The sequence below is a fragment of the Denticeps clupeoides genome, chromosome 4 (assembly GCF_900700375.1).
Source record: "Denticeps clupeoides chromosome 4, fDenClu1.1, whole genome shotgun sequence".
In the NCBI taxonomy this organism is placed as follows: Eukaryota; Metazoa; Chordata; class Actinopteri; order Clupeiformes; family Denticipitidae; genus Denticeps; species Denticeps clupeoides.
In genome coordinates, this window is record NC_041710.1 from 34,679,360 (window position 1) to 34,693,002 (window position 13,643).

General features: G+C 38.6%; 1 protein-coding gene across 7 annotated transcripts in view; it reads right to left on the minus strand.

Annotated features, from left to right (window-relative positions):
* adgrb1a (adhesion G protein-coupled receptor B1a) overlaps positions 1-12,072 on the minus strand; it is a 95,556-nt gene extending 83,484 nt beyond the window's left edge. For 6 of the 7 annotated variants that reach the window (XM_028975073.1, XM_028975072.1, XM_028975069.1 and 3 more), the window contains exon 1: positions 11,439-12,072. The gene's annotated coding sequence lies outside the window, so the exon portion shown is untranslated. The remainder of the gene's footprint in view (positions 1-11,438) is intronic. The other variant, XM_028975074.1, reaches the window with a different exon arrangement.
* Positions 12,073-13,643: the final 1,571 nt, after the last annotated feature.

Genomic DNA, 13,643 nt, shown 5'->3' on the forward strand with positions numbered 1-13,643 from the left:
TTACCCAATGGCTCGTGATGCAAATAATTATCATTAAACTAAACACCTATTGATATATTGGCTTGCCAAATATATCTCCAAAAATCTTGTCAGCATGTAGAACTTTAACAGATTCTAATGTGCTGTCTGTCCTGGCTGGAAAAAGACAGGGCCTCCTCATGAGACTTGTTCTGAGACAGTGTGAAAAACCAAAAACTAATGTGGGACTAAAGTTAGCATGAGAACTCTACATGCATGTTAACTAGCTGCCCAGTTAAAGAGCACAGAAACATTTATTGGGTTTGTTAGAGGTTTGCATCATTTGAGCCATAGAGTTACTTGTATCCAAATCTGTAAATTGCTAAAACAGTTAGAAAATAGACATTCAATTTCCCTTCAGTTCTTTTTATATAGTCTGTGCATGTGTCAGTACACAGTCTCCTTGTATGGTTGTCTATACATTAAAAAAAACATTTCTTGCATTGTGGAAGCCATTTCAATTAGCTTTCCCGTTGAGCTCTGGTTAATGAAATGGTTTGTCACAGATTATCAGCCTTTAAATGTAGCAGATAATTAGACATAATAATCGGTTGCCCTTGTCTTCATCTTTGTTCCATTTACCTTCCTTTACTTTAAACTCTTTGAATTTCATGCTAATGCAGAAATGTATTTCTCTATAATAAAAAGTGAAGTGATTGTCACTTAACCCATCACCCTTAGTGAGTGGGGGGCATCCAAGGAGCAGTGTGTGGGGACGGAGCTTTGGCGACAACCGCTGCGGGTCCGCTTCCTTACCTGCTAGGCCACCACTGCCCCGATCATTTGGACTTGATCATGGCACATGAGTGTATTTGGTAACAAGGCAACTGTTCTTAATTTGACCCCTCTCTCTATTTTTATGAGTAGAATGGGGCTTTGTTATCTTCTCTTTGTTCAGTTTAAACTTTAAGTTTAAGAAACACCGCCATTGCTACCTCTGAATTCTGCAGTTCACTGCAATGTCAAGTTTGTGTGTATGTGTGTGTGGTTGAAGCAACCAATGGACACACAATGGTTTCTTTGGGGGAGTCTGTGTGTTTAGACTGAAGGGAGTCTTTGAGCACACACACTTTTTTTCTGCCTTCATTTACATGCTGATGGGAACAGCTGGCTACACTCCGCAATGACGGCTGAAATATTTACAACTAGCCGTTTTCAGAAAGACACTTCGACTGACAAGTCCAGACAGAGTCCTGTCTTTCCTCTTTTCACTGCTGCCTCTATCTCCACACACACACACACACACACACATACAACATCACAGGCCAGTTTGGCCTATAATGGATTGTGAGTGACAGTTTATAATCCTGTCGAAGTTTAATAACATTTGCTTTCCTTCGGTGCAGTGACTTCTATTAAAATGTCACAGGCAGATTTACAATGTAAACCCAACTAGGAAGGAAATAAAGAAAGAAACAATGGAAGGGAATGGAATGCTATGGAATGCATTCCAATGAAAGGTTCCAGTATCAAATAGTAACAATCAATAAGGAGTAAGAACATGAATAAAACAAAAAAAAGTAAAGTACTATATATTATTTTGTTTTAGTTCTTGTTCAACATGTTTTGATTTCCACCCCCCCCATGTAACATAGCTATGAATTTATCTTTAAATTAAATGTATAGTATAGAGACAATTTCCAATAGGTTTCATATCCAGGGCATGAATTAAATCAGGAAATATACACCATAAGACATTTTTTGGCTTCTATTTCTAGGGTGCATTTTTTCCACCAAGTTTGTGTTAGTACGTTGCTCATATTCTTGCCATTAACCAGCAATTCATTTGCCTTAATGACATACAGAAATTGTTCACAATTATAATTAGGTGGAACAGTGTACAAAGTGCTAGGAGTGCAAAAACTACATAGATAAATACATTAATAATTAAAAAATTAAATAGGTCATGAATTATTTAAATTGGAAGTGAAAACAGCACTAAATAATTCAATATGACATGAATTATAAAAAAACAGAAATAAAAACATTATTAACGAATAATCTATCTATCTATCTATTTGTTTGTTTAGGTTAGTTCATTTACCAAGTTAAAGGTGATCACTTAAGCCTGGAGGTTAATTAATGTTCTCATTATGAACATGTTATGTTCTCATAATCCAGTCTTACATTTTGCTTGCTCCAAAGATTGGTGTTATGTGAGAGACTACCTACAAAGCTGTCACTGCCCTGGCTTCAACAAAGCACTTGTTTAGTGACTAATTTTAGAAATACATATTTTAAATTCATGTAGATGAGTGCAGTTTTGCCTCCAAATCTCAAGTATATTGTGAGATTTACAGGCTCTATGTTTGCTATCCTTTGAGACTCCTACACATCCATTCTGCATGTGAATGGGGGGACATGCACAATTAACTTAAAGTAAAATAAATCTTTTTTTCTCCTCATTTCTCTCTACTTTAACAGAGAGCCTAGGGGTCTAAATGCTCGTTCGTTCATAGCTGAGTTGAATAAAACATGACACCCCTAGGGGGCACAATTACTCAGCATAAACTATTCAACAATTAGCTCCCTATCACTGCTTTAAACATACACTCCCAATGCTGCAAGGGAATTTTCTTGACACTTTACAGCCCACAAGTGTCTATCTCTGACTCCTTAGACTGTGTAAGAAAATAATCTCCACAACACAGGAATGTTGGAATTTTGGTCAGGAGAGAACTACACAGTCAAGGACCTGTATCACATGTACATCTTGTCTTTGCACTCTAGAACACTTCCCAGTAGCATGCCTGTTGGCATACCTGAACAGTGGTTAATAGTTACATAAAGTACCAGCAAGATAATAAGTCGCACAAACTCTAAAAAAGGTGGTAGAGGCCTAGTGTGTAACACACCTGCCTATGAACCAGAAGACCACAAAATTCACAGGTTCAAACCCCCCTTACCACAATTGTGTCCCTGAGCAAGAAACATAATCCTGGGTGTCTCAGAGTTACTGTCTCTTTCATTACTGACTTTAAGACTGTCCTGGTCAAAGGGAATCAACTAAATGCTACAAATGTAAATGTAAAAGTAGTGTTGACTTAGCCTCAAAATATCAATTCAATAAAGATATTAATATTTTGTGGAAGTAACCTTATTTTCCCTTCTTAATGCAAACCAAAAACCATATGGGACAGTGGTTGGCCTAGCGTAAAGAAACAGACCCGTAATAGTAATGTTACAAGTTCAAATCCTGAACCACCAGGGTGCCACTGAGGTGCCAAAGGAAAATACAATTTTGAGAACTATTTTCTCATGTGATTTGAAAGTCTTTTAGAGTTCAATCTATTCAAATTTAAAGAGCAGAATTGAGATTGGATCCAAATCCAATATTATTAATTCAAAAATTACAAATATTAGTGCAGACAGGAACAGATTAACATAAAGTTGTATTTTATACAGGTAAGGAGATGACATTGGGAGCTTATCAGCTCCCTACCTTTAAAAGACACCTGTTCATAGAAGCAATCAGTCTATCCAGATTCCAAACTCTGCACCATGGCTAAGACCAAAGTGCTTTCAAAGTATGTCAGGGACAAGATTGTGGATCTACAATCTGGCTGGAATGAGCTACAAGACCATCGCCAAGCAACAGTGTGATTAAATTATTTGCAAATACCAATCTCCCTTGATGTGGAGCTCCATGCAAGATCTCACCTCTTTGGGTTTCAATGATAAGGAGAACAGTGCGGAACCAGCCCAGAACTACTTGGGAGGAACTCAATAATCTCAAGGCACCAACACCAATGCTGTGAAGTGTGCCTGTGAGGTCCCCTTGCTCAAGAAAGCACATGTACAGGCTCAAATGGTTCAGAAGAGGAATGGTTAAAAGTGTTGTGGTCAGATGAGACCCAAATCAAACTCTTTGGCATCAAATCAAGATGCCATGTTTGGAAGAAGAGGAATGCTGACTATGACTCCAAGAACACATAGGAATGGGAGAAAAAAACCTTACTGAGATACATGCAAACCTTGTGGCCAACTACCCTGAAACACGACCTCTGTGATGCCAAAAAAAATTGCCACACATTACTACAGCAAATAATTAAGATCAAATACTTATTTCATTCAATATATATTAAAATGCATTTTTCTGTATTTTATTTTTTTAAACATTGAAATTATAGACTGATAAAGCCCTAACTGGCACAGACATCTAAACCATGAATGTGAGGCTTTAACATTCTTAGTCCCTCTGAGGAACAAAAATTGTGTCTCGGTCAGACATAATACATACTAAAGGTATTTGCTTTGCTTTTTAATAAATCTCCTAAATGGAATGAGCTGATCACAAGCAGTTGGACATCTTCATTTTTAATGTAGACTACTGCCATATTTGAAGATTATCCTAATACATATTAATCTTGTGAAAGTATATATTAAAGCTAAATTGACAACAAACCTGAATTCCTGCAAACAAAAATGGATTTTAGATATTGATGAACATTTTAATGAGTGTTTCACAATCTTTTTATACACTCTTTCACAAATTGGAGAGCCTTTGGTCATTGTACCTTCTGTGACCTGATATCAATTAACATATATTAGTTACTAGATATTATCCTTTTTTGTTTTTTAAACCATTAGCATCAAATTCAAATTAGCTCAGATTCAGAATGAGAAAACTTTATTGATCCTGGAGGAAAATGCGTAATTGCACATAAGGGTGTATAATCTAAATATAGAAAATTATGTTTCTCTTTTTAATCACACTATTAATTACATAATCAAAATGTATAACAGCGCTAATGGAAGTTAAGTACACAAGGGAAACTCCTCTTTTATTAATTTGCATCACCTTTTCAGGAATTGCAAAAAGAAAATAACGTGTCAAAGCTCTCAGATTAATTACTAATGTGTTACCACTAACAGCACTAATACATAAACAATGGGTTATTTTAATTTTTCATTAATGTTTATGTTCATTTCAGTTGTAAATCAGAATTGAGTGCTGCAGCTATAGATGTGATGAATGGAAAGTGTCCTTGGCAATTAAGACATCTAGTAACATTAGAAAAGCCAGAGGGAGGGAGCTGCATAAACGACTTGTTACACTGGGCTTTGATCTTCCAGGATAAAGATCACAGCTGTGATCTTACGAGTAAACAATCTCATCATTCTGGGGCATTTTAACCACAAAGAATGAACCATTATGTCAGGGGAGGAGAAGCCAGGTCAGGTTTTTATTAATCCAGACCCAGCAGGCACACAGATGGATAGAGGAGTGTGTCTGATCTGCATCCTGCTCCACAGTAGACAAGGGCATGCAGATGGTTCCTTCGAGACTTTTTCCCATAGGAAGAGAGGGGATCAGATCTCAGATACTGAGGATTATCTGTGTGCTCAACAAGATCAAAGGGATCCTTGTTCTAGCTGGGGAGTGCAGAGAGAATGAAAGACAAATATTCACCCACTCCCAGTTACACGTCCCTTTGATTAAATTTTGCAAACACAATATAACCTAAACTGACAGAATAAATGCTTGTTAAATGTAATTAAACATTTGATTTGCTTTATGACAGCTTGTGCACTCAGTGGTTGCAGTGTTGTGTCTGTCTGATGAGTAGACAGACATAACGGATCCTAATCAATTCAAATCAATTTTAGCCATTTTTTTCATATATTTATTCCCACTGTCATTCCTGTTCCATCGGAAACAGATATAATGAAACACAGTGAATGGAAATCTTCCTTACTTTCTCCCTTGTGACCTATTAACTGTAAAAGAGTTAGGAAGGAAGAAAGCCACATTTACATTTATGGCATTTAGTGCTCTTGTCCATATCTGATCTTCATACCTGTATAGTTAGACTTAAAATGCTGTTTAACAGAGACTATCAGCTCTATCAGAGAACACAATCCTTAGTCCTGATGAATGTGTGTTTGGGCGATGAGTCTGCAATGCATGAGTTGTGTGTAACGTCTTTGATTTACCTTGTCTTGTAACTCTTTCATTACCTTTGATAGCAGCATCAATCCATCCCATTCCATTTTGCATATGGTCTTCGTCTGACTGTCATTTTAAAGAGGGTATTTCCTCGATAATTGCTCAGGCTACCTTGTCTTTCAATTAAAATGTTGAGCAATTCGGGCAAATAATGAACCAGAAGACCCAGGTTCAAATCCCACTTACTACCATTGTGTCCCTGAGCAAGACACTTAACCCTAAATTGCTCCAGGGGGGGACTGTCCCTGTAACTACTGATTGTAAGTTGCTCTGGATAAGGGAGTCTGATAAATGCTGTAAAAAAATGCAATACAATTAAAAACAAATCTACTAATATCTATATCAACATGTTAATGTTCCAAGCACACATTCATTGAAGCTGTTCCATTGCAATTTAAAACATTGCTGGATAGTACTGAAGCTGAGAAATATAGAGGAACTGTTAAGATGAAAACAGCTCTGTTTCTGTTACAAGAGATACAAGAGATTCTGTTACCAGTGAGATAAAGGTATGGTTATTTAAACATTATGACCATTTGATCAAGAAAACACCTTTAAGAGGCATTATGTGATCCCATGGATGACGATCGACACACGTCTCTCTGATCTCACTGTGAAATAAGACTTTTTCATGTTTAGGTTGATTATTGTTATTCTTGTTTTTCTATGCATAAGCTGGTTTCTTTCTTGTTCATGTCATGAAAATATGTATTACGAATCACTCTTTTGTTTAGTTCTTTTAAACGGCTGCTGTGCAATACATACCAGTAATCAATAAGACATTTTTCTCTACAGATCCCACCCCTGCATGTGGTTTTAATCTGTGTGTTAAAGACTCATTTGTTTGAGTAAGGATTTTTCAGTGTATGGTATCGATCTAGATTAGGAGCATAAACCTGTGATGTCTAAAGCAAAGATGACACCTCTGATGCCCCCGTGTACAAGAATGAGGCAGCAGGACAAGCAAGGTGTGCTTTCTTATTTCTGTTGATTATTTCTGCATAATCCTGAAAAAAAAAAACAAGTAACAGCAAGCACTCCCCACACACTGTGCTCTACACTTCTTCTTATGTCTTGGACTTTCCCCAGTCTTATGACTGTTTTAATTAGTATTCCAGTATGTACACCAAATAAATAATAAAGGCAGTAACAATTAATCATTATGATTAATTTATAAATGTTAATTTATTCTAACATTGATGCAAATTAGCCAGCGACGATCACTAGATAGAGATTTCAGCAGCGAGAGTTTCAGCGGCAATTCAAATGATGCATCTTTTGTGTTTGCATTTACTTTATGTTCCAAGAGAGCTATAGCTACTGCATCAGACTCTGGAGCAACATGCTTGTGGTCTGTTCACGATCTGCATGGCCCTGGACGCACATGGAGTGAAAACCAGGAATGACAGTATCGTGTGACGCAGTTCATAGCATTTTTAGGTACATCGTCTAAATCAGGTCTTACATGTAAATTTGCAGTAATTTGAATTTAATTTCCATTAAACTTGAATTAAATGTAATCTTTTGAAAAATGTCCAGCTGTCAAGGAACATTTATACTAATTGTAACAAATGAAAGCAAAATGCAGAATATGTCCAGAAATTGACTCCAACAGATTTGTCAAAGGGAAGAGGGAGGTGTAAATGATCTTCTGAGGGGGGAGTGGAGTTTTAAAATGTCGACAATGTGCTAATCTCTCATTTTTTCATTACTATATGATTTAAGGCTGAAGACGTTCAAGGTCCTTGATTTAAAGTGAAACTGCAGTTACATATATTCAGCACAACACATGATTACTTATTACACTGAAAAAAAATCATATTACCTATTTTAAATCAATTCAGTTGTTCAAAAAATGCACTAATATAGTGATTGATAAATATTTCAAATAAGTATGTAAAAGGTAGCCTTTTACTTTACAGGTCCATACAGAGAAAGAAAGAATGAAAGCCTGATGGACCAAAGAATAGTGGAGAAGTGGTCCTTTTTAAAATTGACTGAGATGCACTTTTCTTGGCAGATCATGGACCATCTCTCCCTGCTTCTAGGTCCAGACCAGTCATATTAATTTAACATCTGTGTTTGTCCTCTTGACTACAGGGACATTCCAGGGGATGTCCCCATAGGGATGTCTTTCAATTCCAGTCGGCTGTAAGTCCATCAATAAATTCGGCGACATCCTGTCTAGTACAAAAATACTGCATGGTTGAACACATCAGAAGTTTATGGATATTAACAGATTCCCTAGGGTTTTGGGTGGCATAGCCTGCATGCATATTCAGTAATGAGGTGTATAAGGGATACTATAGTATACAATAAAAAATATATTAATGATATTACAGTAAATAATACAAGCACTTTTTTATGATAAGCACGCACCCAAAAGTACTAAGTCTGAAAAGGTCAACAATGATGGATTATGAGGCAGAACAGAATACCAAATTCATCTAATTCATACAAAAAACAAGGTTTAGTCTTACTGGCATGACTGCTTCCAAGTGTGAAAAAAGTTCAACTTGAGAAGAAAAAAAACTACTTAAAAAATACTAATACAACTAAATGTAACTAAATATTCCTGGTTAAAGAGTGGCATTTTTTTGAGTAATTGCTGCTAAAATTATTTAAAACGATAAACAATTAAATATAGTTATTTATAATTATTTATATTACTTTTTAGAGTGAGTGTGTATGTATAATATTTACATATTTATATATAATTTACATGTTCCCACCTTTTTTGCTAATGATCATTGTAATCTAAACCATAAGGTCCAACAGTGTTTATCTGTATTTATTTTAATTATACAATATGAACAACAATACATTATATAAAATATACAACATCCAATTTGCAGTATATACTATACAGCAAATCTACTACATGGATTCCATAAATCATTCCTGCATGGTTTGTCTAAATGAATAGTGGCACATCACTGCTGTTTCAGAATATATAATCTGTGCTCTCTTTTGCTATTTATTTCAAAGGATCAATGATCAGGGAATTATCTAATTGGTCAAATTCATTGCACATCACACATCACAGGGCCAGCAAGTTAATGAATATAGTAAAAAAAAATATGGCAAAAGAAAAACAAAAGGTGCTTAAAAACATTGCCTCTGGTTATTTTGTGATTCCCAATGTCCCTGCATGGAGTGTGGAAGCTGCAACCCAAACCAAAATTATGGGTACTAAGTGAGTGACTGAGTAAGATAATTTGATAAACAAATCTATAAATTACCACTATTTGTGTTTTTCCAAAAATATATTCAGATTTGGGAAACAACCCTAAGGCCTACTTATAATAGCATAATATATAAAGCCACCAGTGCAGATGGTTGTTAAAGCAGGTGTAAGAAAACTCCTGTCACATGATACTGCATGCACCCCACAGATCCTCACTGCTCTCTGCAAAAATAGAAAAGGCAAAGAAAAGCTGTTCAGGCAGGTGTTAGAGGGAGAACACACCTTCTGAGTATGTACTTCACACACACAGACACAGTCACACTTGCACACTTGTATGGGTTATCCTGCTGTGAAACAGAGTTTGAGGCTCAGGGAGTTCAACTGAGTCATCAGCTGAATCCTCATGCAGTGGCTATTCACACACACATACACACAAACACATACATCAATGACTGTCTTTTTTTTTACTTTTGCAAAGGTCCCAATTAACCTTCACATATTGAAAATATTGTATCATTATGTTCCTATTTTGCATCAACATGGGAAATGTAAAATTAATTGAATACTGAATACCAATAAATAATTTGTCTCCCATAACCTGCACACTGCACAAAACAGACCACAATTTTTTTAATAAAATATATTAAACTCCATTGATGACAACTTGAACAATGCAAACTTTGTTCTAGGAAAATTAGCAACATATGCATCTTTAACTCATGAAACAACAGTTTCACAGAAATTCAGTGTGTATGTCGAATTAGAGCCTGTTCAGAGAGGATGTTGAAGAACTAAACAAAGGAGGATGAATACATGCATGGCCAGGTTCCAAAAGCCTTCTGTGCCAGATCCCATCACTAACCCAGACTCAAAACTGCATTGTCAGAATACTTCACAGTCCATTTTTATGTCCAATACGCCTTCTCTCCCACCGAGAGAAAGAGAGAGAGAAGGAATACAGAATCTGTAATTATAAGGCAGGCCTTCTGCCCATGGCCACTGACATTTCCTGAGTTCTACCTTTTCATATGGGCTTATGCATCCTGAGTAATTTACTAATTCACAGAATTTACTTATTCACATTTGGTCATTTTTGCAAGACGGCCACTCTCTTAAAGAGAAAAAAATAAAAAATAATAAGACATTTTTCGATGCATTTGTAAGGTAAATCAATGGCCAGTGTGTCTGTCTAACCGGGTGTTCATGTGTGTGGTTGTGTTTAATGTGTGCATTAATTAATAAAGCTCCTGTCAACAGTGACTAATGTTAATGAATTATGAATATGCTCAGAAAGACCTGTACTGCATCATGCACTTAACACTTCGCGGGTCGTTCCTACAAGTTGCGCAACGTGTCGCATCCCCCTCCGCCACCTCCCCACCGGAAATGTATTCCCACATGCCCCCTGTCGTCTAAACACGGATCCACCCACTTCAACTCGTTTCGGAACTCTTGACACCCCCTCCACCCAGGCAGCTATTCAATTCGACAGGCGCGTCGCTTTATTATTATTATTCTTATCATCATTTTTATTATTCTAAAGGAATATCGACAACGTCGGGGCTTCAGTAAAACGATATAAGAGGCGTTTCTCTCTCTTCTTATCTTTGCCCACTGTTAAACGCTCCAGAATGGACTCTGTCCGAACTCTCGGGTGCGCAGTGCGTTGTTTCTCTGTGGAATAATCCCGTTCTGGAGATCAGTTCTGATGGGATTCTCATTGTAAAGTTTGTCCAAATACTGATCCACTGATATACTGATCGTAATATTCTGAAGAGAAAAAAAACTATAAAAAACAGCTTACAATAGAACGTCACATTACTGACTGAAACTGGCAAAATGTGGAGAACCTGAAGGTGAAAGAAGGTGAAGGATAAAATGCAGGTGTGGGGAATATGAAGGCATCGACGGATCATCGGGATCCTTTCAGAATAACCCTGGGTCAGACCCTCCGACAGCTCGCGTGGGGTTTTATGTCCCTGCTGGAAATAAACACGCAACGTGGGACAGTGTACGGACCCGCGGCTAAAAGCGGCTCCTCAGACTGCGCTCAGTCCGGGGATCCCAGCACCACGGACAGCGCCCACGGACTTCCCTGTTTCTGCAAGTTCCTCCAAACTCATCTCATTTCCTATCACTGATATGAAGGAGTAAGTAGAAGTAATTCATATTTTGGTATACTCGACTTTGACCATCACTCCGAGCTTGACCTTTTCCAGGCAGCCTTCACCCCACGTTCCTGCTCATTTCCACGCAGCCCGCGTGTAACAAGGCGAGATATACCTGGGGAGATTTGCGAGGTCCGTCCACGCTGGTCCAGAGACCGGTGAGTAAAAACAAGTTCTTTCAACAGGCGACACTCAGCTGAAGTACCGTCATCGTTTTCAACGTTTTTAAAATTTCTAATACACGAAGAGCCACTTTAAAGAAATTCCAAGCGTCCGTTTTGGTTAAAAATCCACACTTTAGGAAGACTGGATTTCACCAATTGTCCTCAGACGTCTTCTCCGTAAATCCCAACGGCTGCTGACGTGTCCCCTCCGCCGATCTGTCGAATGCTGCACACCAGCCCGGCCGAGAATAATTGTCACCGATGAGAAAAGGGGGGACCGGGCGGGTTTCGGGGTGTCCGGCGCTCTCGGGCTCGTCCTTGGCCGCTGATCTGTCCGCTCAGTGTTTGAAGCCTCGGGGTTGGTCACAAAAGCATTTATCCAGCAGCCCCCTCTGGTGGAGTGCGAGCACTGCGTGGGTCACACTGAAGTGAATGAGGGAGAGAGAGAGAGAGAGAGAGAGAGCGTGGATATTTGCGCATGCCCGCGCTATTGGAAACATGAAAAGATGGCCTAGAGAAATGGCACGTTTAAAGTGGCAAATCGCGACGTGGTGTGACGCGCCAGAACTTTTCAGGCCACAAGAGGCTGCTCACGGTTGGTGTGAAGGTGTGTGTGGCATGGTTGCCACCTGATGGTGTGGGGATCTCTCTCTCTCTCTCTCTCTCTCTCTCTCTCTCTCGATCGCTGCGTGTGTCGGAAGGCGGGCCGTGGGAGGCGCTCTGGTTCTCTGGAGCCTGGCGTTCCGATTGTGCCAGCACCGCCAACCGACGTTACATAAGTACTGCTATACAGATGATGTCAGGGTCATCTCTAATCTTCAATACATCCGTGGTGCAGAGAGTCTTCTCTTTACTTTGCACCAGCACGTGTGCAGATGCACCCACATATACATCAATTTACATGAATATACTCGTGTTAGTGGGTGCAGCAAAAAACAATAAGACAGCATTTCTGACATGTTGTTAAAGTTTGGGGGCGAATATTCGCTCCAGTGTGAAAATGCTAGAGTGTGTATGTGTGTGTACACGCACAAACAGACCAAGCCAAGTTTAGCTGAACTCTATGTTGATCAGCTGTTGCTTTCTCTATTTCTTTCCACTTTGCCTCCACGCCACAGCTGTGGATCCTTCTGAAACAGACAGATGTAAACATTTTCCAAAGACTCATTTTTTCAGACACGCAACGCAAACAGAGATGTACACACACACACACACACACACACAGACACACAGGGAAGCATATTCTCTGTCTCTCACACGTACAACACAAGGACGACACAATCACAAGGCTGGCGGGAGATGCTGTCACGCTGGTTCCACGCCACATTGTGGGGAAATGACTGCGGAGCAGAGCTAGCCAGCCTCTCCTCATGCTTCATCATATCTATTTATATCCAAAATCAAACTCCATTTCCTGCATTGCCATCAATTAACTTTACTACTGGCTGAAGGGGGACTGAGCTTGCAAAATCTCTAGCCTGAACATGACTGCCTACACAGAGTAGGGAAGGAGGAGAGAGAGAGAGTTCAGCAGAAGACATCTGGGCAGACAGCTGAACCTATGAAACAGAGCATTAAAGCTCCTCAGCCTCCTGATGGGCTTCTGGGGGCCGATGTTTTTCACTAGTGTCCCCTTACAGCCATGTAGTTTGGAAGGAGCACAATCAACAACTAGAAAGAAATCAGACACTATCCCTGTATAAAAGCGCATTTTCATCCCCACATGAGTCATCATCATACATTTTCTAAATTAACAAATGATTTAATTAAAACATAATTAAAATACTTACTTTACTTAAGATCCCCAACCTTCATCTAATTATTTGATTCATTTTTTATCTTGTAATGTATTGTTATTTGTTCTTTGTCCTTTTCACCCATTTTGAAGAACCGCTATTCCTGAAATTTGTTCAAACTTGCCATAAACTATAATGCACACCATGGAGCCTGGGTGTTCTAGAGATTTTAAAGGGTTAATATGGACCATTTTGCTAATACAGATAAAATGTTTACAGTCATTTATCATAAACTGTGCACTGGGAATTATGTGTTTAAATGCTGGAGAGGGCATAATTCAATCACGGTGGCCGGTTTTGAGAGTGAGTGGGGAGGAAATGCTGCTTGTTGGCCTAGCAACTCAACCACACACAACCATA